The 25,791-nt window shown below is 40.5% G+C and overlaps 1 protein-coding gene and 16 non-coding genes across 17 annotated transcripts in view; 16 read left to right on the plus strand and 1 right to left on the minus strand.

Annotated features, from left to right (window-relative positions):
* Positions 1-25,791, minus strand: part of LOC142345923 (ATP-dependent RNA helicase DHX8-like) — a 468,212-nt gene that overhangs the window by 382,909 nt on the left and 59,512 nt on the right. The gene's annotated exons all lie outside the window — the stretch shown is intronic.
* LOC142347160 (5S ribosomal RNA) lies at positions 304-422 on the plus strand. Its single transcript, XR_012760178.1, has one exon. It is a non-coding gene; the product is annotated as a 5S ribosomal RNA (ribosomal RNA).
* On the plus strand, positions 1,935-2,053 carry LOC142347432 (5S ribosomal RNA). Its single transcript, XR_012760425.1, has one exon. It is a non-coding gene; the product is annotated as a 5S ribosomal RNA (ribosomal RNA).
* On the plus strand, positions 3,378-3,496 carry LOC142347433 (5S ribosomal RNA). Its single transcript, XR_012760426.1, has one exon. It is a non-coding gene; the product is annotated as a 5S ribosomal RNA (ribosomal RNA).
* On the plus strand, positions 4,821-4,939 carry LOC142347435 (5S ribosomal RNA). The gene has a single exon (XR_012760428.1). It is a non-coding gene; the product is annotated as a 5S ribosomal RNA (ribosomal RNA).
* LOC142347437 (5S ribosomal RNA) lies at positions 6,452-6,570 on the plus strand. The gene has a single exon (XR_012760429.1). It is a non-coding gene; the product is annotated as a 5S ribosomal RNA (ribosomal RNA).
* LOC142347438 (5S ribosomal RNA) lies at positions 8,083-8,201 on the plus strand. The gene has a single exon (XR_012760430.1). It is a non-coding gene; the product is annotated as a 5S ribosomal RNA (ribosomal RNA).
* Positions 9,714-9,832, plus strand: LOC142347439 (5S ribosomal RNA). Its single transcript, XR_012760431.1, has one exon. It is a non-coding gene; the product is annotated as a 5S ribosomal RNA (ribosomal RNA).
* Positions 11,157-11,275, plus strand: LOC142347440 (5S ribosomal RNA). Its single transcript, XR_012760432.1, has one exon. It is a non-coding gene; the product is annotated as a 5S ribosomal RNA (ribosomal RNA).
* Positions 12,788-12,906, plus strand: LOC142347442 (5S ribosomal RNA). Its single transcript, XR_012760434.1, has one exon. It is a non-coding gene; the product is annotated as a 5S ribosomal RNA (ribosomal RNA).
* LOC142347443 (5S ribosomal RNA) lies at positions 14,419-14,537 on the plus strand. The gene has a single exon (XR_012760435.1). It is a non-coding gene; the product is annotated as a 5S ribosomal RNA (ribosomal RNA).
* On the plus strand, positions 16,050-16,168 carry LOC142347444 (5S ribosomal RNA). Its single transcript, XR_012760436.1, has one exon. It is a non-coding gene; the product is annotated as a 5S ribosomal RNA (ribosomal RNA).
* On the plus strand, positions 17,681-17,799 carry LOC142347445 (5S ribosomal RNA). The gene has a single exon (XR_012760437.1). It is a non-coding gene; the product is annotated as a 5S ribosomal RNA (ribosomal RNA).
* On the plus strand, positions 19,312-19,430 carry LOC142347446 (5S ribosomal RNA). The gene has a single exon (XR_012760438.1). It is a non-coding gene; the product is annotated as a 5S ribosomal RNA (ribosomal RNA).
* LOC142347447 (5S ribosomal RNA) lies at positions 20,943-21,061 on the plus strand. Its single transcript, XR_012760439.1, has one exon. It is a non-coding gene; the product is annotated as a 5S ribosomal RNA (ribosomal RNA).
* LOC142347448 (5S ribosomal RNA) lies at positions 23,138-23,256 on the plus strand. Its single transcript, XR_012760440.1, has one exon. It is a non-coding gene; the product is annotated as a 5S ribosomal RNA (ribosomal RNA).
* On the plus strand, positions 25,146-25,264 carry LOC142347449 (5S ribosomal RNA). Its single transcript, XR_012760441.1, has one exon. It is a non-coding gene; the product is annotated as a 5S ribosomal RNA (ribosomal RNA).

The following is a 25,791-nucleotide window of genomic DNA, read 5'->3' on the forward strand; positions in this document are numbered from 1 at the left end:
CTGAAGTCATGCTTCCGGTTCAATGTCCGGTTGAGCAGGTTCCTGGGACCCAATTCATCTCTCCTTTGTTTTGGGGCCGTTCCACTGTATTGTGGATGGTTGGAAGCAAAAAGTTTGTGCGTTGGTCATGATACACTGTATGGCTACGAATTGCATAAATTATAACACAACAGTGGCTAAATTTGCATGTATTAAGTGACTATTTTGCAAACCGCAAGGCGGCCAGTTAAAGTAATCCTATATATGAATATAAGACTACAATACAATGCTGTTGTATATAAATTCGCTCCCACTTACGCAAATGCCTACGACCATACCATGTTGAATGCACCGGTTCTCGTCCGATCACCGAAGTTAAGCAACATTCGGCCTGGTTAGTACTTGGATGGGTGACCGCTTGGGAACACCAGGTGTTGTAGGCTTTTTCTTTTGAGTATTAAAGCCTCACAGAATAATAATATTTGATATCTACACATTTTAGAGCCTCCAAAAGCCTCGGTGATCGAAAAAGTTAAGCCTCATCGAGCGCGGATACTTTTTTGAAAATTGGTAAAAACGTGTCCAAAATGGTTCGCTGTGCCCGATTTTTTTATTCTATCCCCGACTATGGCTCAAGTGGAGCTTGCCCACAAAAAATGAGCAAAATCGGACTAAAATTGACGATTTGGTGACCAAAACCATGTTCGGTGATCGAAAAAGTTAAGCCTCATCGAGCGCGGATACTTTTTTGAAAATTGGTAAAAACGTGTCCAAAATGGTTCGCTGTGCCCGATTTTTTTATTCTATCCCCAACTATGGCTCAAGTGGAGCTTGCCCACAAAAAATGAGCAAAATCGGACTAAAATTGACGATTTGGTGACCAAAACAAAGTTCGGTGATCGAAAAAGTTAAGCCTCATCGAGCGCGGATACTTTTTTGAAAATTGGTAAAAACGTGTCCAAAATGGTTCGCTGTGCCCGATTTTTTTATTCTATCCCCGACTATGGCTCAAGTGGAGCTTGCCCACAAAAAATGAGCAAAATCGGACTAAAATTGACGATTTGGTGACCAAAACCATGTTCGGTGATCGAAAAAGTTAAGCCTCATCGAGCGCGGATACTTTTTTGAAAATTGGTAAAAACGTGTCCAAAATGGTTCGCTGTGCCCGATTTTTTTATTCTATCCCCAACTATGGCTCAAGTGGAGCTTGCCCACAAAAAATGAGCAAAATCGGACTAAAATTGACGATTTGGTGACCAAAACAAAGTTCGGTGATCGAAAAAGTTAAGCCTCATCGAGCGCGGATACTTTTTGTAAATGACAATTTCAGCGATAACCATTGCTCCAAACACACCCCACATACTTGTATAGGCCATTCTAATTGTTCCCCCGCTTGTGCTTACTGTGTATTTGATATTTGGAACGCTCTCGGAAACATCAATACTAATTGCAAAGTTTCCCTTTATTAAACTAACTTTTAAGTTAGTGCAAATCGCTTAGTTCCATTCTTTAGGCTGCACTCCGCTAACTCAGAGTGCATTCAAATAAAACTTATCAAATAGAGTTGATACTTACCTATTTAATAAGTTTATCACAACAATTAGGCTAAAAGCAATTCAGCTATGATTTTCCCAAGTACCGCCCTAAACCCACTGAAGTCATGCTTCCGGTTCAATGTCCGGTTGAGCAGGTTCCTGGGACCCAATTCATCTCTCCTTTGTTTTGGGGCCGTTCCACTGTATTGTGGATGGTTGGAAGCAAAAAGTTTGTGCGTTGGTCATGATACACTGTATGGCTACGAATTGCATAAATTATAACACAACAGTGGCTAAATTTGCATGTATTAAGTGACTATTTTGCAAACCGCAAGGCGGCCAGTTAAAGTAATCCTATATATGAATATAAGACTACAATACAATGCTGTTGTATATAAATTCGCTCCCACTTACGCAAATGCCTACGACCATACCATGTTGAATGCACCGGTTCTCGTCCGATCACCGAAGTTAAGCAACATTGGGCCTGGTTAGTACTTGGATGGGTGACCGCTTGGGAACACCAGGTGTTGTAGGCTTTTTCTTTTGAGTATTAAAGCCTCACAGAATAATAATATTTGATATCTACACATTTTAGAGCCTCCAAAAGCCTCGGTGATCGAAAAAGTTAAGCCTCATCGAGCGCGGATACTTTTTTGAAAATTGGTAAAAACGTGTCCAAAATGGTTCGCTGTGCCCGATTTTTTTATTCTATCCCCAACTATGGCTCAAGTGGAGCTTGCCCACAAAAAATGAGCAAAATCGGACTAAAATTGACGATTTGGTGACCAAAACAAAGTTCGGTGATCGAAAAAGTTAAGCCTCATCGAGCGCGGATACTTTTTTGAAAATTGGTAAAAACGTGTCCAAAATGGTTCGCTGTGCCCGATTTTTTTATTCTATCCCCGACTATGGCTCAAGTGGAGCTTGCCCACAAAAAATGAGCAAAATCGGACTAAAATTGACGATTTGGTGACCAAAACCATGTTCGGTGATCGAAAAAGTTAAGCCTCATCGAGCGCGGATACTTTTTTGAAAATTGGTAAAAACGTGTCCAAAATGGTTCGCTGTGCCCGATTTTTTTATTCTATCCCCAACTATGGCTCAAGTGGAGCTTGCCCACAAAAAATGAGCAAAATCGGACTAAAATTGACGATTTGGTGACCAAAACAAAGTTCGGTGATCGAAAAAGTTAAGCCTCATCGAGCGCGGATACTTTTTGTAAATGACAATTTCAGCGATAACCATTGCTCCAAACACACCCCACATACTTGTATAGGCCATTCTAATTGTTCCCCCGCTTGTGCTTACTGTGTATTTGATATTTGGAACGCTCTCGGAAACATCAATACTAATTGCAAAGTTTCCCTTTATTAAACTAACTTTTAAGTTAGTGCAAATCGCTTAGTTCCATTCTTTAGGCTGCACTCCGCTAACTCAGAGTGCATTCAAATAAAACTTATCAAATAGAGTTGATACTTACCTATTTAATAAGTTTATCACAACAATTAGGCTAAAAGCAATTCAGCTATGATTTTCCCAAGTACCGCCCTAAACCCACTGAAGTCATGCTTCCGGTTCAATGTCCGGTTGAGCAGGTTCCTGGGACCCAATTCATCTCTCCTTTGTTTTGGGGCCGTTCCACTGTATTGTGGATGGTTGGAAGCAAAAAGTTTGTGCGTTGGTCATGATACACTGTATGGCTACGAATTGCATAAATTATAACACAACAGTGGCTAAATTTGCATGTATTAAGTGACTATTTTGCAAACCGCAAGGCGGCCAGTTAAAGTAATCCTATATATGAATATAAGACTACAATACAATGCTGTTGTATATAAATTCGCTCCCACTTACGCAAATGCCTACGACCATACCATGTTGAATGCACCGGTTCTCGTCCGATCACCGAAGTTAAGCAACATTGGGCCTGGTTAGTACTTGGATGGGTGACCGCTTGGGAACACCAGGTGTTGTAGGCTTTTTCTTTTGAGTATTAAAGCCTCACAGAATAATAATATTTGATATCTACACATTTTAGAGCCTCCAAAAGCCTCGGTGATCGAAAAAGTTAAGCCTCATCGAGCGCGGATACTTTTTTGAAAATTGGTAAAAACGTGTCCAAAATGGTTCGCTGTGCCCGATTTTTTTATTCTATCCCCGACTATGGCTCAAGTGGAGCTTGCCCACAAAAAATGAGCAAAATCGGACTAAAATTGACGATTTGGTGACCAAAACCATGTTCGGTGATCGAAAAAGTTAAGCCTCATCGAGCGCGGATACTTTTTTGAAAATTGGTAAAAACGTGTCCAAAATGGTTCGCTGTGCCCAATTTTTTTATTCTATCCCCGACTATGGCTCAAGTGGAGCTTGCCCACAAAAAATGAGCAAAATCGGACTAAAATTGACGATTTGGTGACCAAAACCATGTTCGGTGATCGAAAAAGTTAAGCCTCATCGAGCGCGGATACTTTTTTGAAAATTGGTAAAAACGTGTCCAAAATGGTTCGCTGTGCCCGATTTTTTTATTCTATCCCCAACTATGGCTCAAGTGGAGCTTGCCCACAAAAAATGAGCAAAATCGGACTAAAATTGACGATTTGGTGACCAAAACAAAGTTCGGTGATCGAAAAAGTTAAGCCTCATCGAGCGCGGATACTTTTTGTAAATGACAATTTCAGCGATAACCATTGCTCCAAACACACCCCACATACTTGTATAGGCCATTCTAATTGTTCCCCCGCTTGTGCTTACTGTGTATTTGATATTTGGAACGCTCTCGGAAACATCAATACTAATTGCAAAGTTTCCCTTTATTAAACTAACTTTTAAGTTAGTGCAAATCGCTTAGTTCCATTCTTTAGGCTGCACTCCGCTAACTCAGAGTGCATTCAAATAAAACTTATCAAATAGAGTTGATACTTACCTATTTAATAAGTTTATCACAACAATTAGGCTAAAAGCAATTCAGCTATGATTTTCCCAAGTACCGCCCTAAACCCACTGAAGTCATGCTTCCGGTTCAATGTCCGGTTGAGCAGGTTCCTGGGACCCAATTCATCTCTCCTTTGTTTTGGGGCCGTTCCACTGTATTGTGGATGGTTGGAAGCAAAAAGTTTGTGCGTTGGTCATGATACACTGTATGGCTACGAATTGCATAAATTATAACACAACAGTGGCTAAATTTGCATGTATTAAGTGACTATTTTGCAAACCGCAAGGCGGCCAGTTAAAGTAATCCTATATATGAATATAAGACTACAATACAATGCTGTTGTATATAAATTCGCTCCCACTTACGCAAATGCCTACGACCATACCATGTTGAATGCACCGGTTCTCGTCCGATCACCGAAGTTAAGCAACATTGGGCCTGGTTAGTACTTGGATGGGTGACCGCTTGGGAACACCAGGTGTTGTAGGCTTTTTCTTTTGAGTATTAAAGCCTCACAGAATAATAATATTTGATATCTACACATTTTAGAGCCTCCAAAAGCCTCGGTGATCGAAAAAGTTAAGCCTCATCGAGCGCGGATACTTTTTTGAAAATTGGTAAAAACGTGTCCAAAATGGTTCGCTGTGCCCGATTTTTTTATTCTATCCCCGACTATGGCTCAAGTGGAGCTTGCCCACAAAAAATGAGCAAAATCGGACTAAAATTGACGATTTGGTGACCAAAACCATGTTCGGTGATCGAAAAAGTTAAGCCTCATCGAGCGCGGATACTTTTTTGAAAATTGGTAAAAACGTGTCCAAAATGGTTCGCTGTGCCCGATTTTTTTATTCTATCCCCAACTATGGCTCAAGTGGAGCTTGCCCACAAAAAATGAGCAAAATCGGACTAAAATTGACGATTTGGTGACCAAAACAAAGTTCGGTGATCGAAAAAGTTAAGCCTCATCGAGCGCGGATACTTTTTTGAAAATTGGTAAAAACGTGTCCAAAATGGTTCGCTGTGCCCGATTTTTTTATTCTATCCCCGACTATGGCTCAAGTGGAGCTTGCCCACAAAAAATGAGCAAAATCGGACTAAAATTGACGATTTGGTGACCAAAACCATGTTCGGTGATCGAAAAAGTTAAGCCTCATCGAGCGCGGATACTTTTTTGAAAATTGGTAAAAACGTGTCCAAAATGGTTCGCTGTGCCCGATTTTTTTATTCTATCCCCAACTATGGCTCAAGTGGAGCTTGCCCACAAAAAATGAGCAAAATCGGACTAAAATTGACGATTTGGTGACCAAAACAAAGTTCGGTGATCGAAAAAGTTAAGCCTCATCGAGCGCGGATACTTTTTGTAAATGACAATTTCAGCGATAACCATTGCTCCAAACACACCCCACATACTTGTATAGGCCATTCTAATTGTTCCCCCGCTTGTGCTTACTGTGTATTTGATATTTGGAACGCTCTCGGAAACATCAATACTAATTGCAAAGTTTCCCTTTATTAAACTAACTTTTAAGTTAGTGCAAATCGCTTAGTTCCATTCTTTAGGCTGCACTCCGCTAACTCAGAGTGCATTCAAATAAAACTTATCAAATAGAGTTGATACTTACCTATTTAATAAGTTTATCACAACAATTAGGCTAAAAGCAATTCAGCTATGATTTTCCCAAGTACCGCCCTAAACCCACTGAAGTCATGCTTCCGGTTCAATGTCCGGTTGAGCAGGTTCCTGGGACCCAATTCATCTCTCCTTTGTTTTGGGGCCGTTCCACTGTATTGTGGATGGTTGGAAGCAAAAAGTTTGTGCGTTGGTCATGATACACTGTATGGCTACGAATTGCATAAATTATAACACAACAGTGGCTAAATTTGCATGTATTAAGTGACTATTTTGCAAACCGCAAGGCGGCCAGTTAAAGTAATCCTATATATGAATATAAGACTACAATACAATGCTGTTGTATATAAATTCGCTCCCACTTACGCAAATGCCTACGACCATACCATGTTGAATGCACCGGTTCTCGTCCGATCACCGAAGTTAAGCAACATTGGGCCTGGTTAGTACTTGGATGGGTGACCGCTTGGGAACACCAGGTGTTGTAGGCTTTTTCTTTTGAGTATTAAAGCCTCACAGAATAATAATATTTGATATCTACACATTTTAGAGCCTCCAAAAGCCTCGGTGATCGAAAAAGTTAAGCCTCATCGAGCGCGGATACTTTTTTGAAAATTGGTAAAAACGTGTCCAAAATGGTTCGCTGTGCCCGATTTTTTTATTCTATCCCCGACTATGGCTCAAGTGGAGCTTGCCCACAAAAAATGAGCAAAATCGGACTAAAATTGACGATTTGGTGACCAAAACCATGTTCGGTGATCGAAAAAGTTAAGCCTCATCGAGCGCGGATACTTTTTTGAAAATTGGTAAAAACGTGTCCAAAATGGTTCGCTGTGCCCGATTTTTTTATTCTATCCCCAACTATGGCTCAAGTGGAGCTTGCCCACAAAAAATGAGCAAAATCGGACTAAAATTGACGATTTGGTGACCAAAACAAAGTTCGGTGATCGAAAAAGTTAAGCCTCATCGAGCGCGGATACTTTTTTGAAAATTGGTAAAAACGTGTCCAAAATGGTTCGCTGTGCCCGATTTTTTTATTCTATCCCCGACTATGGCTCAAGTGGAGCTTGCCCACAAAAAATGAGCAAAATCGGACTAAAATTGACGATTTGGTGACCAAAACCATGTTCGGTGATCGAAAAAGTTAAGCCTCATCGAGCGCGGATACTTTTTTGAAAATTGGTAAAAACGTGTCCAAAATGGTTCGCTGTGCCCGATTTTTTTATTCTATCCCCAACTATGGCTCAAGTGGAGCTTGCCCACAAAAAATGAGCAAAATCGGACTAAAATTGACGATTTGGTGACCAAAACAAAGTTCGGTGATCGAAAAAGTTAAGCCTCATCGAGCGCGGATACTTTTTGTAAATGACAATTTCAGCGATAACCATTGCTCCAAACACACCCCACATACTTGTATAGGCCATTCTAATTGTTCCCCCGCTTGTGCTTACTGTGTATTTGATATTTGGAACGCTCTCGGAAACATCAATACTAATTGCAAAGTTTCCCTTTATTAAACTAACTTTTAAGTTAGTGCAAATCGCTTAGTTCCATTCTTTAGGCTGCACTCCGCTAACGCAGAGTGCATTCAAATAAAACTTATCAAATAGAGTTGATACTTACCTATTTAATAAGTTTATCACAACAATTAGGCTAAAAGCAATTCAGCTATGATTTTCCCAAGTACCGCCCTAAACCCACTGAAGTCATGCTTCCGGTTCAATGTCCGGTTGAGCAGGTTCCTGGGACCCAATTCATCTCTCCTTTGTTTTGGGGCCGTTCCACTGTATTGTGGATGGTTGGAAGCAAAAAGTTTGTGCGTTGGTCATGATACACTGTATGGCTACGAATTGCATAAATTATAACACAACAGTGGCTAAATTTGCATGTATTAAGTGACTATTTTGCAAACCGCAAGGCGGCCAGTTAAAGTAATCCTATATATGAATATAAGACTACAATACAATGCTGTTGTATATAAATTCGCTCCCACTTACGCAAATGCCTACGACCATACCATGTTGAATGCACCGGTTCTCGTCCGATCACCGAAGTTAAGCAACATTGGGCCTGGTTAGTACTTGGATGGGTGACCGCTTGGGAACACCAGGTGTTGTAGGCTTTTTCTTTTGAGTATTAAAGCCTCACAGAATAATAATATTTGATATCTACACATTTTAGAGCCTCCAAAAGCCTCGGTGATCGAAAAAGTTAAGCCTCATCGAGCGCGGATACTTTTTTGAAAATTGGTAAAAACGTGTCCAAAATGGTTCGCTGTGCCCGATTTTTTTATTCTATCCCCGACTATGGCTCAAGTGGAGCTTGCCCACAAAAAATGAGCAAAATCGGACTAAAATTGACGATTTGGTGACCAAAACCATGTTCGGTGATCGAAAAAGTTAAGCCTCATCGAGCGCGGATACTTTTTTGAAAATTGGTAAAAACGTGTCCAAAATGGTTCGCTGTGCCCGATTTTTTTATTCTATCCCCAACTATGGCTCAAGTGGAGCTTGCCCACAAAAAATGAGCAAAATCGGACTAAAATTGACGATTTGGTGACCAAAACAAAGTTCGGTGATCGAAAAAGTTAAGCCTCATCGAGCGCGGATACTTTTTTGAAAATTGGTAAAAACGTGTCCAAAATGGTTCGCTGTGCCCGATTTTTTTATTCTATCCCCGACTATGGCTCAAGTGGAGCTTGCCCACAAAAAATGAGCAAAATCGGACTAAAATTGACGATTTGGTGACCAAAACCATGTTCGGTGATCGAAAAAGTTAAGCCTCATCGAGCGCGGATACTTTTTTGAAAATTGGTAAAAACGTGTCCAAAATGGTTCGCTGTGCCCGATTTTTTTATTCTATCCCCAACTATGGCTCAAGTGGAGCTTGCCCACAAAAAATGAGCAAAATCGGACTAAAATTGACGATTTGGTGACCAAAACAAAGTTCGGTGATCGAAAAAGTTAAGCCTCATCGAGCGCGGATACTTTTTGTAAATGACAATTTCAGCGATAACCATTGCTCCAAACACACCCCACATACTTGTATAGGCCATTCTAATTGTTCCCCCGCTTGTGCTTACTGTGTATTTGATATTTGGAACGCTCTCGGAAACATCAATACTAATTGCAAAGTTTCCCTTTATTAAACTAACTTTTAAGTTAGTGCAAATCGCTTAGTTCCATTCTTTAGGCTGCACTCCGCTAACTCAGAGTGCATTCAAATAAAACTTATCAAATAGAGTTGATACTTACCTATTTAATAAGTTTATCACAACAATTAGGCTAAAAGCAATTCAGCTATGATTTTCCCAAGTACCGCCCTAAACCCACTGAAGTCATGCTTCCGGTTCAATGTCCGGTTGAGCAGGTTCCTGGGACCCAATTCATCTCTCCTTTGTTTTGGGGCCGTTCCACTGTATTGTGGATGGTTGGAAGCAAAAAGTTTGTGCGTTGGTCATGATACACTGTATGGCTACGAATTGCATAAATTATAACACAACAGTGGCTAAATTTGCATGTATTAAGTGACTATTTTGCAAACCGCAAGGCGGCCAGTTAAAGTAATCCTATATATGAATATAAGACTACAATACAATGCTGTTGTATATAAATTCGCTCCCACTTACGCAAATGCCTACGACCATACCATGTTGAATGCACCGGTTCTCGTCCGATCACCGAAGTTAAGCAACATTGGGCCTGGTTAGTACTTGGATGGGTGACCGCTTGGGAACACCAGGTGTTGTAGGCTTTTTCTTTTGAGTATTAAAGCCTCACAGAATAATAATATTTGATATCTACACATTTTAGAGCCTCCAAAAGCCTCGGTGATCGAAAAAGTTAAGCCTCATCGAGCGCGGATACTTTTTTGAAAATTGGTAAAAACGTGTCCAAAATGGTTCGCTGTGCCCGATTTTTTTATTCTATCCCCAACTATGACTCAAGTGGAGCTTGCCCACAAAAAATGAGCAAAATCGGACTAAAATTGACGATTTGGTGACCAAAACAAAGTTCGGTGATCGAAAAAGTTAAGCCTCATCGAGCGCGGATACTTTTTTGAAAATTGGTAAAAACGTGTCCAAAATGGTTCGCTGTGCCCGATTTTTTTATTCTATCCCCGACTATGGCTCAAGTGGAGCTTGCCCACAAAAAATGAGCAAAATCGGACTAAAATTGACGATTTGGTGACCAAAACCATGTTCGGTGATCGAAAAAGTTAAGCCTCATCGAGCGCGGATACTTTTTTGAAAATTGGTAAAAACGTGTCCAAAATGGTTCGCTGTGCCCGATTTTTTTATTCTATCCCCAACTATGGCTCAAGTGGAGCTTGCCCACAAAAAATGAGCAAAATCGGACTAAAATTGACGATTTGGTGACCAAAACAAAGTTCGGTGATCGAAAAAGTTAAGCCTCATCGAGCGCGGATACTTTTTGTAAATGACAATTTCAGCGATAACCATTGCTCCAAACACACCCCACATACTTGTATAGGCCATTCTAATTGTTCCCCCGCTTGTGCTTACTGTGTATTTGATATTTGGAACGCTCTCGGAAACATCAATACTAATTGCAAAGTTTCCCTTTATTAAACTAACTTTTAAGTTAGTGCAAATCGCTTAGTTCCATTCTTTAGGCTGCACTCCGCTAACTCAGAGTGCATTCAAATAAAACTTATCAAATAGAGTTGATACTTACCTATTTAATAAGTTTATCACAACAATTAGGCTAAAAGCAATTCAGCTATGATTTTCCCAAGTACCGCCCTAAACCCACTGAAGTCATGCTTCCGGTTCAATGTCCGGTTGAGCAGGTTCCTGGGACCCAATTCATCTCTCCTTTGTTTTGGGGCCGTTCCACTGTATTGTGGATGGTTGGAAGCAAAAAGTTTGTGCGTTGGTCATGATACACTGTATGGCTACGAATTGCATAAATTATAACACAACAGTGGCTAAATTTGCATGTATTAAGTGACTATTTTGCAAACCGCAAGGCGGCCAGTTAAAGTAATCCTATATATGAATATAAGACTACAATACAATGCTGTTGTATATAAATTCGCTCCCACTTACGCAAATGCCTACGACCATACCATGTTGAATGCACCGGTTCTCGTCCGATCACCGAAGTTAAGCAACATTGGGCCTGGTTAGTACTTGGATGGGTGACCGCTTGGGAACACCAGGTGTTGTAGGCTTTTTCTTTTGAGTATTAAAGCCTCACAGAATAATAATATTTGATATCTACACATTTTAGAGCCTCCAAAAGCCTCGGTGATCGAAAAAGTTAAGCCTCATCGAGCGCGGATACTTTTTTGAAAATTGGTAAAAACGTGTCCAAAATGGTTCGCTGTGCCCGATTTTTTTATTCTATCCCCGACTATGGCTCAAGTGGAGCTTGCCCACAAAAAATGAGCAAAATCGGACTAAAATTGACGATTTGGTGACCAAAACCATGTTCGGTGATCGAAAAAGTTAAGCCTCATCGAGCGCGGATACTTTTTTGAAAATTGGTAAAAACGTGTCCAAAATGGTTCGCTGTGCCCGATTTTTTTATTCTATCCCCAACTATGGCTCAAGTGGAGCTTGCCCACAAAAAATGAGCAAAATCGGACTAAAATTGACGATTTGGTGACCAAAACAAAGTTCGGTGATCGAAAAAGTTAAGCCTCATCGAGCGCGGATACTTTTTTGAAAATTGGTAAAAACGTGTCCAAAATGGTTCGCTGTGCCCGATTTTTTTATTCTATCCCCGACTATGGCTCAAGTGGAGCTTGCCCACAAAAAATGAGCAAAATCGGACTAAAATTGACGATTTGGTGACCAAAACCATGTTCGGTGATCGAAAAAGTTAAGCCTCATCGAGCGCGGATACTTTTTTGAAAATTGGTAAAAACGTGTCCAAAATGGTTCGCTGTGCCCGATTTTTTTATTCTATCCCCAACTATGGCTCAAGTGGAGCTTGCCCACAAAAAATGAGCAAAATCGGACTAAAATTGACGATTTGGTGACCAAAACAAAGTTCGGTGATCGAAAAAGTTAAGCCTCATCGAGCGCGGATACTTTTTGTAAATGACAATTTCAGCGATAACCATTGCTCCAAACACACCCCACATACTTGTATAGGCCATTCTAATTGTTCCCCCGCTTGTGCTTACTGTGTATTTGATATTTGGAACGCTCTCGGAAACATCAATACTAATTGCAAAGTTTCCCTTTATTAAACTAACTTTTAAGTTAGTGCAAATCGCTTAGTTCCATTCTTTAGGCTGCACTCCGCTAACTCAGAGTGCATTCAAATAAAACTTATCAAATAGAGTTGATACTTACCTATTTAATAAGTTTATCACAACAATTAGGCTAAAAGCAATTCAGCTATGATTTTCCCAAGTACCGCCCTAAACCCACTGAAGTCATGCTTCCGGTTCAATGTCCGGTTGAGCAGGTTCCTGGGACCCAATTCATCTCTCCTTTGTTTTGGGGCCGTTCCACTGTATTGTGGATGGTTGGAAGCAAAAAGTTTGTGCGTTGGTCATGATACACTGTATGGCTACGAATTGCATAAATTATAACACAACAGTGGCTAAATTTGCATGTATTAAGTGACTATTTTGCAAACCGCAAGGCGGCCAGTTAAAGTAATCCTATATATGAATATAAGACTACAATACAATGCTGTTGTATATAAATTCGCTCCCACTTACGCAAATGCCTACGACCATACCATGTTGAATGCACCGGTTCTCGTCCGATCACCGAAGTTAAGCAACATTGGGCCTGGTTAGTACTTGGATGGGTGACCGCTTGGGAACACCAGGTGTTGTAGGCTTTTTCTTTTGAGTATTAAAGCCTCACAGAATAATAATATTTGATATCTACACATTTTAGAGCCTCCAAAAGCCTCGGTGATCGAAAAAGTTAAGCCTCATCGAGCGCGGATACTTTTTTGAAAATTGGTAAAAACGTGTCCAAAATGGTTCGCTGTGCCCGATTTTTTTATTCTATCCCCGACTATGGCTCAAGTGGAGCTTGCCCACAAAAAATGAGCAAAATCGGACTAAAATTGACGATTTGGTGACCAAAACCATGTTCGGTGATCGAAAAAGTTAAGCCTCATCGAGCGCGGATACTTTTTTGAAAATTGGTAAAAACGTGTCCAAAATGGTTCGCTGTGCCCGATTTTTTTATTCTATCCCCAACTATGGCTCAAGTGGAGCTTGCCCACAAAAAATGAGCAAAATCGGACTAAAATTGACGATTTGGTGACCAAAACAAAGTTCGGTGATCGAAAAAGTTAAGCCTCATCGAGCGCGGATACTTTTTTGAAAATTGGTAAAAACGTGTCCAAAATGGTTCGCTGTGCCCGATTTTTTTATTCTATCCCCGACTATGGCTCAAGTGGAGCTTGCCCACAAAAAATGAGCAAAATCGGACTAAAATTGACGATTTGGTGACCAAAACCATGTTCGGTGATCGAAAAAGTTAAGCCTCATCGAGCGCGGATACTTTTTTGAAAATTGGTAAAAACGTGTCCAAAATGGTTCGCTGTGCCCGATTTTTTTATTCTATCCCCAACTATGGCTCAAGTGGAGCTTGCCCACAAAAAATGAGCAAAATCGGACTAAAATTGACGATTTGGTGACCAAAACAAAGTTCGGTGATCGAAAAAGTTAAGCCTCATCGAGCGCGGATACTTTTTGTAAATGACAATTTCAGCGATAACCATTGCTCCAAACACACCCCACATACTTGTATAGGCCATTCTAATTGTTCCCCCGCTTGTGCTTACTGTGTATTTGATATTTGGAACGCTCTCGGAAACATCAATACTAATTGCAAAGTTTCCCTTTATTAAACTAACTTTTAAGTTAGTGCAAATCGCTTAGTTCCATTCTTTAGGCTGCACTCCGCTAACTCAGAGTGCATTCAAATAAAACTTATCAAATAGAGTTGATACTTACCTATTTAATAAGTTTATCACAACAATTAGGCTAAAAGCAATTCAGCTATGATTTTCCCAAGTACCGCCCTAAACCCACTGAAGTCATGCTTCCGGTTCAATGTCCGGTTGAGCAGGTTCCTGGGACCCAATTCATCTCTCCTTTGTTTTGGGGCCGTTCCACTGTATTGTGGATGGTTGGAAGCAAAAAGTTTGTGCGTTGGTCATGATACACTGTATGGCTACGAATTGCATAAATTATAACACAACAGTGGCTAAATTTGCATGTATTAAGTGACTATTTTGCAAACCGCAAGGCGGCCAGTTAAAGTAATCCTATATATGAATATAAGACTACAATACAATGCTGTTGTATATAAATTCGCTCCCACTTACGCAAATGCCTACGACCATACCATGTTGAATGCACCGGTTCTCGTCCGATCACCGAAGTTAAGCAACATTGGGCCTGGTTAGTACTTGGATGGGTGACCGCTTGGGAACACCAGGTGTTGTAGGCTTTTTCTTTTGAGTATTAAAGCCTCACAGAATAATAATATTTGATATCTACACATTTTAGAGCCTCCAAAAGCCTCGGTGATCGAAAAAGTTAAGCCTCATCGAGCGCGGATACTTTTTTGAAAATTGGTAAAAACGTGTCCAAAATGGTTCGCTGTGCCCGATTTTTTTATTCTATCCCCGACTATGGCTCAAGTGGAGCTTGCCCACAAAAAATGAGCAAAATCGGACTAAAATTGACGATTTGGTGACCAAAACCATGTTCGGTGATCGAAAAAGTTAAGCCTCATCGAGCGCGGATACTTTTTTGAAAATTGGTAAAAACGTGTCCAAAATGGTTCGCTGTGCCCGATTTTTTTATTCTATCCCCAACTATGGCTCAAGTGGAGCTTGCCCACAAAAAATGAGCAAAATCGGACTAAAATTGACGATTTGGTGACCAAAACAAAGTTCGGTGATCGAAAAAGTTAAGCCTCATCGAGCGCGGATACTTTTTTGAAAATTGGTAAAAACGTGTCCAAAATGGTTCGCTGTGCCCGATTTTTTTATTCTATCCCCGACTATGGCTCAAGTGGAGCTTGCCCACAAAAAATGAGCAAAATCGGACTAAAATTGACGATTTGGTGACCAAAACCATGTTCGGTGATCGAAAAAGTTAAGCCTCATCGAGCGCGGATACTTTTTTGAAAATTGGTAAAAACGTGTCCAAAATGGTTCGCTGTGCCCGATTTTTTTATTCTATCCCCAACTATGGCTCAAGTGGAGCTTGCCCACAAAAAATGAGCAAAATCGGACTAAAATTGACGATTTGGTGACCAAAACAAAGTTCGGTGATCGAAAAAGTTAAGCCTCATCGAGCGCGGATACTTTTTGTAAATGACAATTTCAGCGATAACCATTGCTCCAAACACACCCCACATACTTGTATAGGCCATTCTAATTGTTCCCCCGCTTGTGCTTACTGTGTATTTGATATTTGGAACGCTCTCGGAAACATCAATACTAATTGCAAAGTTTCCCTTTATTAAACTAACTTTTAAGTTAGTGCAAATCGCTTAGTTCCATTCTTTAGGCTGCACTCCGCTAACGCAGAGTGCATTCAAATAAAACTTATCAAATAGAGTTGATACTTACCTATTTAATAAGTTTATCACAACAATTAGGCTAAAAGCAATTCAGCTATGATTTTCCCAAGTACCGGCCTAAACCCACTGAAGTCATGCTTCCGGTTCAATGTCCGGTTGAGCAGGTTCCTGGGACCCAATTCATCTCTCCTTTGTTTTGGGGCCGTTCCACTGTATTGTGGATGGTTGGAAGCAAAAAGTTTGTGCGTTGGTCATGATACACTGTATGGCTACGAATTGCATAAATTATAACACAACAGTGGCTAAATTTGCATGTATTAAGTGACTATTTTGCAAACCGCAAGGCGGCCAGTTAAAGTAATCCTATATATGAATATAAGACTACAATACAATGCTGTTGTATATAAATTCGCTCCCACTTACGCAAATGCCTACGACCATACCATGTTGAATGCACCGGTTCTCGTCCGATCACCGAAGTTAAGCAACATTGGGCCTGGTTAGTACTTGGATGGGTGACCGCTTGGGAACACCAGGTGTTGTAGGCTTTTTCTTTTGAGTATTAAAGCCTCACAGAATAATAATATTTGATATCTACACATTTTAGAGCCTCCAAAAGCCTCGGTGATCGAAAAAGTTAAGCCTCATCGAGCGCGGATACTTTTTTGAAAATTGGTAAAAACGTGTCCAAAATGGTTCGCTGTGCCCGATTTTTTTATTCTATCCCCGACTATGGCTCAAGTGGAGCTTGCCCACAAAAAATGAGCAAAATCGGACTAAAATTGACGATTTGGTGACCAAAACCATGTTCGGTGATCGAAAAAGTTAAGCCTCATCGAGCGCGGATACTTTTTTGAAAATTGGTAAAAACGTGTCCAAAATGGTTCGCTGTGCCCGATTTTTTTATTCTATCCCCAACTATGGCTCAAGTGGAGCTTGCCCACAAAAAATGAGCAAAATCGGACTAAAATTGACGATTTGGTGACCAAAACAAAGTTCGGTGATCGAAAAAGTTAAGCCTCATCGAGCGCGGATACTTTTTTGAAAATTGGTAAAAACGTGTCCAAAATGGTTCGCTGTGCCCGATTTTTTTATTCTATCCCCGACTATGGCTCAAGTGGAGCTTGCCCACAAAAAATGAGCAAAATCGGACTAAAATTGACGATTTGGTGACCAAAACCATGTTCGGTGATCGAAAAAGTTAAGCCTCATCGAGCGCGGATACTTTTTTGAAAATTGGTAAAAACGTGTCCAAAATGGTTCGCTGTGCCCGATTTTTTTATTCTATCCCCAACTATGGCTCAAGTGGAGCTTGCCCACAAAAAATGAGCAAAATCGGACTAAAATTGACGATTTGGTGACCAAAACAAAGTTCGGTGATCGAAAAAGTTAAGCCTCATCGAGCGCGGATACTTTTTGTAAATGACAATTTCAGCGATAACCATTGCTCCAAACACACCCCACATACTTGTATAGGCCATTCTAATTGTTCCCCCGCTTGTGCTTACTGTGTATTTGATATTTGGAACGCTCTCGGAAACATCAATACTAATTGCAAAGTTTCCCTTTATTAAACTAACTTTTAAGTTAGTGCAAATCGCTTAGTTCCATTCTTTAGGCTGCACTCCGCTAACGCAGAGTGCATTCAAATAAAACTTATCAAATAGAGTTGATACTTACCTATTTAATAAGTTTATCACAACAATTAGGCTAAAAGCAATTCAGCTATGATTTTCCCAAGTACCGGCCTAAACCCACTGAAGTCATGCTTCCGGTTCAATGTCCGGTTGAGCAGGTTCCTGGGACCCAATTCATCTCTCCTTTGTTTTGGGGCCGTTCCACTGTATTGTGGATGGTTGGAAGCAAAAAGTTTGTGCGTTGGTCATGATACACTGTATGGCTACGAATTGCATAAATTATAACACAACAGTGGCTAAATTTGCATGTATTAAGTGACTATTTTGCAAACCGCAAGGCGGCCAGTTAAAGTAATCCTATATATGAATATAAGACTACAATACAATGCTGTTGTATATAAATTCGCTCCCACTTACGCAAATGCCTACGACCATACCATGTTGAATGCACCGGTTCTCGTCCGATCACCGAAGTTAAGCAACATTGGGCCTGGTTAGTACTTGGATGGGTGACCGCTTGGGAACACCAGGTGTTGTAGGCTTTTTCTTTTGAGTATTAAAGCCTCACAGAATAATAATATTTGATATCTACACATTTTAGAGCCTCCAAAAGCCTCGGTGATCGAAAAAGTTAAGCCTCATCGAGCGCGGATACTTTTTTGAAAATTGGTAAAAACGTGTCCAAAATGGTTCGCTGTGCCCGATTTTTTTATTCTATCCCCGACTATGGCTCAAGTGGAGCTTGCCCACAAAAAATGAGCAAAATCGGACTAAAATTGACGATTTGGTGACCAAAACCATGTTCGGTGATCGAAAAAGTTAAGCCTCATCGAGCGCGGATACTTTTTTGAAAATTGGTAAAAACGTGTCCAAAATGGTTCGCTGTGCCCGATTTTTTTATTCTATCCCCAACTATGGCTCAAGTGGAGCTTGCCCACAAAAAATGAGCAAAATCGGACTAAAATTGACGATTTGGTGACCAAAACAAAGTTCGGTGATCGAAAAAGTTAAGCCTCATCGAGCGCGGATACTTTTTTGAAAATTGGTAAAAACGTGTCCAAAATGGTTCGCTGTGCCCGATTTTTTTATTCTATCCCCGACTATGGCTCAAGTGGAGCTTGCCCACAAAAAATGAGCAAAATCGGACTAAAATTGACGATTTGGTGACCAAAACCATGTTCGGTGATCGAAAAAGTTAAGCCTCATCGAGCGCGGATACTTTTTTGAAAATTGGTAAAAACGTGTCCAAAATGGTTCGCTGTGCCCGATTTTTTTATTCTATCCCCAACTATGGCTCAAGTGGAGCTTGCCCACAAAAAATGAGCAAAATCGGACTAAAATTGACGATTTGGTGACCAAAACAAAGTTCGGTGATCGAAAAAGTTAAGCCTCATCGAGCGCGGATACTTTTTGTAAATGACAATTTCAGCGATAACCATTGCTCCAAACACACCCCACATACTTGTATAGGCCATTCTAATTGTTCCCCCGCTTGTGCTTACTGTGTATTTGATATTTGGAACGCTCTCGGAAACATCAATACTAATTGCAAAGTTTCCCTTTATTAAACTAACTTTTAAGTTAGTGCAAATCGCTTAGTTCCATTCTTTAGGCTGCACTCCGCTAACTCAGAGTGCATTCAAATAAAACTTATCAAATAGAGTTGATACTTACCTATTTAATAAGTTTATCACAACAATTAGGCTAAAAGCAATTCAGCTATGATTTTCCCAAGTACCGCCCTAAACCCACTGAAGTCATGCTTCCGGTTCAATGTCCGGTTGAGCAGGTTCCTGGGACCCAATTCATCTCTCCTTTGTTTTGGGGCCGTTCCACTGTATTGTGGATGGTTGGAAGCAAAAAGTTTGTGCGTTGGTCATGATACACTGTATGGCTACGAATTGCATAAATTATAACACAACAGTGGCTAAATTTGCATGTATTAAGTGACTATTTTGCAAACCGCAAGGCGGCCAGTTAAAGTAATCCTATATATGAATATAAGACTACAATACAATGCTGTTGTATATAAATTCGCTCCCACTTACGCAAATGCCTACGACCATACCATGTTGAATGCACCGGTTCTCGTCCGATCACCGAAGTTAAGCAACATTGGGCCTGGTTAGTACTTGGATGGGTGACCGCTTGGGAACACCAGGTGTTGTAGGCTTTTTCTTTTGAGTATTAAAGCCTCACAGAATAATAATATTTGATATCTACACATTTTAGAGCCTCCAAAAGCCTCGGTGATCGAAAAAGTTAAGCCTCATCGAGCGCGGATACTTTTTTGAAAATTGGTAAAAACGTGTCCAAAATGGTTCGCTGTGCCCGATTTTTTTATTCTATCCCCGACTATGGCTCAAGTGGAGCTTGCCCACAAAAAATGAGCAAAATCGGACTAAAATTGACGATTTGGTGACCAAAACCATGTTCGGTGATCGAAAAAGTTAAGCCTCATCGAGCGCGGATACTTTTTTGAAAATTGGTAAAAACGTGTCCAAAATGGTTCGCTGTGCCCGATTTTTTTATTCTATCCCCAACTATGGCTCAAGTGGAGCTTGCCCACAAAAAATGAGCAAAATCGGACTAAAATTGACGATTTGGTGACCAAAACAAAGTTCGGTGATCGAAAAAGTTAAGCCTCATCGAGCGCGGATACTTTTTTGAAAATTGGTAAAAACGTGTCCAAAATGGTTCGCTGTGCCCGATTTTTTTATTCTATCCCCGACTATGGCTCAAGTGGAGCTTGCCCACAAAAAATGAGCAAAATCGGACTAAAATTGACGATTTGGTGACCAAAACCATGTTCGGTGATCGAAAAAGTTAAGCCTCATCGAGCGCGGATACTTTTTTGAAAATTGGTAAAAACGTGTCCAAAATGGTTCGCTGTGCCCGATTTTTTTATTCTATCCCCAACTATGGCTCAAGTGGAGCTTGCCCACAAAAAATGAGCAAAATCGGACTAAAATTGACGATTTGGTGACCAAAACAAAGTTCGGTGATCGAAAAAGTTAAGCCTCATCGAGCGCGGATACTTTTTGTAAATGACAATTTCAGCGATAACCATTGCTCCAAACACACCCCACATACTTGTATAGGCCATTCTAATTGTTCCCCCGCTTGTGCTTACTGTGTATTTGATATTTGGAACGCTCTCGGAAACATCAATACTAATTGCAAAGTTTCCCTTTATTAAACTAACTTTTAAGTTAGTGCAAATCGCTTAGTTCCATTCTTTAGGCTGCACTCCGCTAACGCAGAGTGCATTCAAATAAAACTTATCAAATAGAGTTGATACTTACCTATTTAATAAGTTTATCACAACAATTAGGCTAAAAGCAATTCAGCTATGATTTTCCCAAGTACCGGCCTAAACCCACTGAAGTCATGCTTCCGGTTCAATGTCCGGTTGAGCAGGTTCCTGGGACCCAATTCATCTCTCCTTTGTTTTGGGGCCGTTCCACTGTATTGTGGATGGTTGGAAGCAAAAAGTTTGTGCGTTGGTCATGATACACTGTATGGCTACGAATTGCATAAATTATAACACAACAGTGGCTAAATTTGCATGTATTAAGTGACTATTTTGCAAACCGCAAGGCGGCCAGTTAAAGTAATCCTATATATGAATATAAGACTACAATACAATGCTGTTGTATATAAATTCGCTCCCACTTACGCAAATGCCTACGACCATACCATGTTGAATGCACCGGTTCTCGTCCGATCACCGAAGTTAAGCAACATTGGGCCTGGTTAGTACTTGGATGGGTGACCGCTTGGGAACACCAGGTGTTGTAGGCTTTTTCTTTTGAGTATTAAAGCCTCACAGAATAATAATATTTGATATCTACACATTTTAGAGCCTCCAAAAGCCTCGGTGATCGAAAAAGTTAAGCCTCATCGAGCGCGGATACTTTTTTGAAAATCGGTAAAAACGTGTCCAAAATGGTTCGCTGTGCCCGATTTTTTTATTTTATCCCCAACCATGGCTCAAGTGGAGCTTGCCCACAAAAAATGAGCAAAATCGGACTAAAATTGACGATTTGGTGACCAAAACCAAGTTCGGTGATCGAAAAAGTTAAGCCTCATCGAGCGCGGATACTTTTTTGAAAATTGGTAAAAACGTGTCCAAAATGGTTCGCTGTGCCCGATTTTTTTATTCTATCCCCGACTATGGCTCAAGTGGAGCTTGCCCACAAAAAATGAGCAAAATCGGACTAAAATTGACGATTTGGTGACCAAAACCATGTTCGGTGATCGAAAAAGTTAAGCCTCATCGAGCGCGGATACTTTTTTGAAAATTGGTAAAAACGTGTCCAAAATGGTTCGCTGTGCCCGATTTTTTTATTCTATCCCCAACTATGGCTCAAGTGGAGCTTGCCCACAAAAAATGAGCAAAATCGGACTAAAATTGACGATTTGGTGACCAAAACAAAGTTCGGTGATCGAAAAAGTTAAGCCTCATCGAGCGCGGATACTTTTTTGAAAATTGGTAAAAACGTGTCCAAAATGGTTCGCTGTGCCCGATTTTTTTATTCTATCCCCGACTATGGCTCAAGTGGAGCTTGCCCACAAAAAATGAGCAAAATCGGACTAAAATTGACGATTTGGTGACCAAAACCATGTTCGGTGATCGAAAAAGTTAAGCCTCATCGAGCGCGGATACTTTTTTGAAAATTGGTAAAAACGTGTCCAAAATGGTTCGCTGTGCCCGATTTTTTTATTCTATCCCCAACTATGGCTCAAGTGGAGCTTGCCCACAAAAAATGAGCAAAATCGGACTAAAATTGACGATTTGGTGACCAAAACAAAGTTCGGTGATCGAAAAAGTTAAGCCTCATCGAGCGCGGATACTTTTTTGAAAATTGGTAAAAACGTGTCCAAAATGGTTCGCTGTGCCCGATTTTTTTATTCTATCCCCGACTATGGCTCAAGTGGAGCTTGCCCACAAAAAATGAGCAAAATCGGACTAAAATTGACGATTTGGTGACCAAAACCATGTTCGGTGATCGAAAAAGTTAAGCCTCATCGAGCGCGGATACTTTTTTGAAAATTGGTAAAAACGTGTCCAAAATGGTTCGCTGTGCCCGATTTTTTTATTCTATCCCCAACTATGGCTCAAGTGGAGCTTGCCCACAAAAAATGAGCAAAATCGGACTAAAATTGACGATTTGGTGACCAAAACAAAGTTCGGTGATCGAAAAAGTTAAGCCTCATCGAGCGCGGATACTTTTTGTAAATGACAATTTCAGCGATAACCATTGCTCCAAACACACCCCACATACTTGTATAGGCCATTCTAATTGTTCCCCCGCTTGTGCTTACTGTGTATTTGATATTTGGAACGCTCTCGGAAACATCAATACTAATTGCAAAGTTTCCCTTTATTAAACTAACTTTTAAGTTAGTGCAAATCGCTTAGTTCCATTCTTTAGGCTGCACTCCGCTAACTCAGAGTGCATTCAAATAAAACTTATCAAATAGAGTTGATACTTACCTATTTAATAAGTTTATCACAACAATTAGGCTAAAAGCAATTCAGCTATGATTTTCCCAAGTACCGCCCTAAACCCACTGAAGTCATGCTTCCGGTTCAATGTCCGGTTGAGCAGGTTCCTGGGACCCAATTCATCTCTCCTTTGTTTTGGGGCCGTTCCACTGTATTGTGGATGGTTGGAAGCAAAAAGTTTGTGCGTTGGTCATGATACACTGTATGGCTACGAATTGCATAAATTATAACACAACAGTGGCTAAATTTGCATGTATTAAGTGACTATTTTGCAAACCGCAAGGCGGCCAGTTAAAGTAATCCTATATATGAATATAAGACTACAATACAATGCTGTTGTATATAAATTCGCTCCCACTTACGCAAATGCCTACGACCATACCATGTTGAATGCACCGGTTCTCGTCCGATCACCGAAGTTAAGCAACATTGGGCCTGGTTAGTACTTGGATGGGTGACCGCTTGGGAACACCAGGTGTTGTAGGCTTTTTCTTTTGAGTATTAAAGCCTCACAGAATAATAATATTTGATATCTACACATTTTAGAGCCTCCAAAAGCCTCGGTGATCGAAAAAGTTAAGCCTCATCGAGCGCGGATACTTTTTTGAAAATTGGTAAAAACGTGTCCAAAATGGTTCGCTGTGCCCGATTTTTTTATTCTATCCCCGACTATGGCTCAAGTGGAGCTTGCCCACAAAAAATGAGCAAAATCGGACTAAAATTGACGATTTGGTGACCAAAACCATGTTCGGTGATCGAAAAAGTTAAGCCTCATCGAGCGCGGATACTTTTTTGAAAATTGGTAAAAACGTGTCCAAAATGGTTCGCTGTGCCCGATTTTTTTATTCTATCCCCAACTATGGCTCAAGTGGAGCTTGCCCACAAAAAATGAGCAAAATCGGACTAAAATTGACGATTTGGTGACCAAAACAAAGTTCGGTGATCGAAAAAGTTAAGCCTCATCGAGCGCGGATACTTTTTTGAAAATTGGTAAAAACGTGTCCAAAATGGTTCGCTGTGCCCGATTTTTTTATTCTATCCCCGACTATGGCTCAAGTGGAGCTTGCCCACAAAAAATGAGCAAAATCGGACTAAAATTGACGATTTGGTGACCAAAACCATGTTCGGTGATCGAAAAAGTTAAGCCTCATCGAGCGCGGATACTTTTTTGAAAATTGGTAAAAACGTGTCCAAAATGGTTCGCTGTGCCCGATTTTTTTATTCTATCCCCAACTATGGCTCAAGTGGAGCTTGCCCACAAAAAATGAGCAAAATCGGACTAAAATTGACGATTTGGTGACCAAAACAAAGTTCGGTGATCGAAAAAGTTAAGCCTCATCGAGCGCGGATACTTTTTTGAAAATTGGTAAAAACGTGTCCAAAATGGTTCGCTGTGCCCGATTTTTTTATTCTATCCCCGACTATGGCTCAAGTGGAGCTTGCCCACAAAAAATGAGCAAAATCGGACTAAAATTGACGATTTGGTGACCAAAACCATGTTCGGTGATCGAAAAAGTTAAGCCTCATCGAGCGCGGATACTTTTTTGAAAATTGGTAAAAACGTGTCCAAAATGGTTCGCTGTGCCCGATTTTTTTATTCTATCCCCAACTATGGCTCAAGTGGAGCTTGCCCACAAAAAATGAGCAAAATCGGACTAAAATTGACGATTTGGTGACCAAAACAAAGTTCGGTGATCGAAAAAGTTAAGCCTCATCGAGCGCGGATAATTTTTTGTAAATGACAATTTCAGCGATAACCATTGCTCCAAACACACCCCACATACTTGTATAGGCCATTCTAATTGTTCCCCCGCTTGTGCTTACTGTGTATTTGATATTTGGAACGCTCTCGGAAACATCAATACTAATTGCAAAGTTTCCCTTTATTAAACTAACTTTTAAGTTAGTGCAAATCGCTTAGTTCCATTCTTTAGGCTGCACTCCGCTAACGCAGAGTGCATTCAAATAAAACTTATCAAATAGAGTTGATACTTACCTATTTAATAAGTTTATCACAACAATTAGGCTAAAAGCAATTCAGCTATGATTTTCCCAAGTACCGGCCTAAACCCACTGAAGTCATGCTTCCGGTTCAATGTCCGGTTGAGCAGGTTCCTGGGACCCAATTCATCTCTCCTTTGTTTTGGGGCCGTTCCACTGTATTGTGGATGGTTGGAAGCAAAAAGTTTGTGCGTTGGTCATGATACACTGTATGGCTACGAATTGCATAAATTATAACACAACAGTGGCTAAATTTGCATGTATTAAGTGACTATTTTGCAAACCGCAAGGCGGCCAGTTAAAGTAATCCTATATATGAATATAAGACTACAATACAATGCTGTTGTATATAAATTCGCTCCCACTTACGCAAATGCCTACGACCATACCATGTTGAATGCACCGGTTCTCGTCCGATCACCGAAGTTAAGCAACATTGGGCCTGGTTAGTACTTGGATGGGTGACCGCTTGGGAACACCAGGTGTTGTAGGCTTTTTCTTTTGAGTATTAAAGCCTCACAGAATAATAATATTTGATATCTACACATTTTAGAGCCTCCAAAAGCCTCGGTGATCGAAAAAGTTAAGCCTCATCGAGCGCGGATACTTTTTTGAAAATTGGTAAAAACGTGTCCAAAATGGTTCGCTGTGCCCGATTTTTTTATTCTATCCCCGACTATGGCTCAAGTGGAGCTTGCCCACAAAAAATGAGCAAAATCGGACTAAAATTGACGATTTGGTGACCAAAACCATGTTCGGTGATCGAAAAAGTTAAGCCTCATCGAGCGCGGATACTTTTTTGAAAATTGGTAAAAACGTGTCCAAAATGGTTCGCTGTGCCCGATTTTTTTATTCTATCCCCAACTATGGCTCAAGTGGAGCTTGCCCACAAAAAATGAGCAAAATCGGACTAAAATTGACGATTTGGTGACCAAAACAAAGTTCGGTGATCGAAAAAGTTAAGCCTCATCGAGCGCGGATACTTTTTTGAAAATTGGTAAAAACGTGTCCAAAATGGTTC

Source organism: Convolutriloba macropyga, chromosome 9, assembly GCF_964194025.1.
Source record: "Convolutriloba macropyga chromosome 9, txConMacr16.3, whole genome shotgun sequence".
Taxonomy (NCBI): Eukaryota; Metazoa; Xenacoelomorpha; order Acoela; family Convolutidae; genus Convolutriloba; species Convolutriloba macropyga.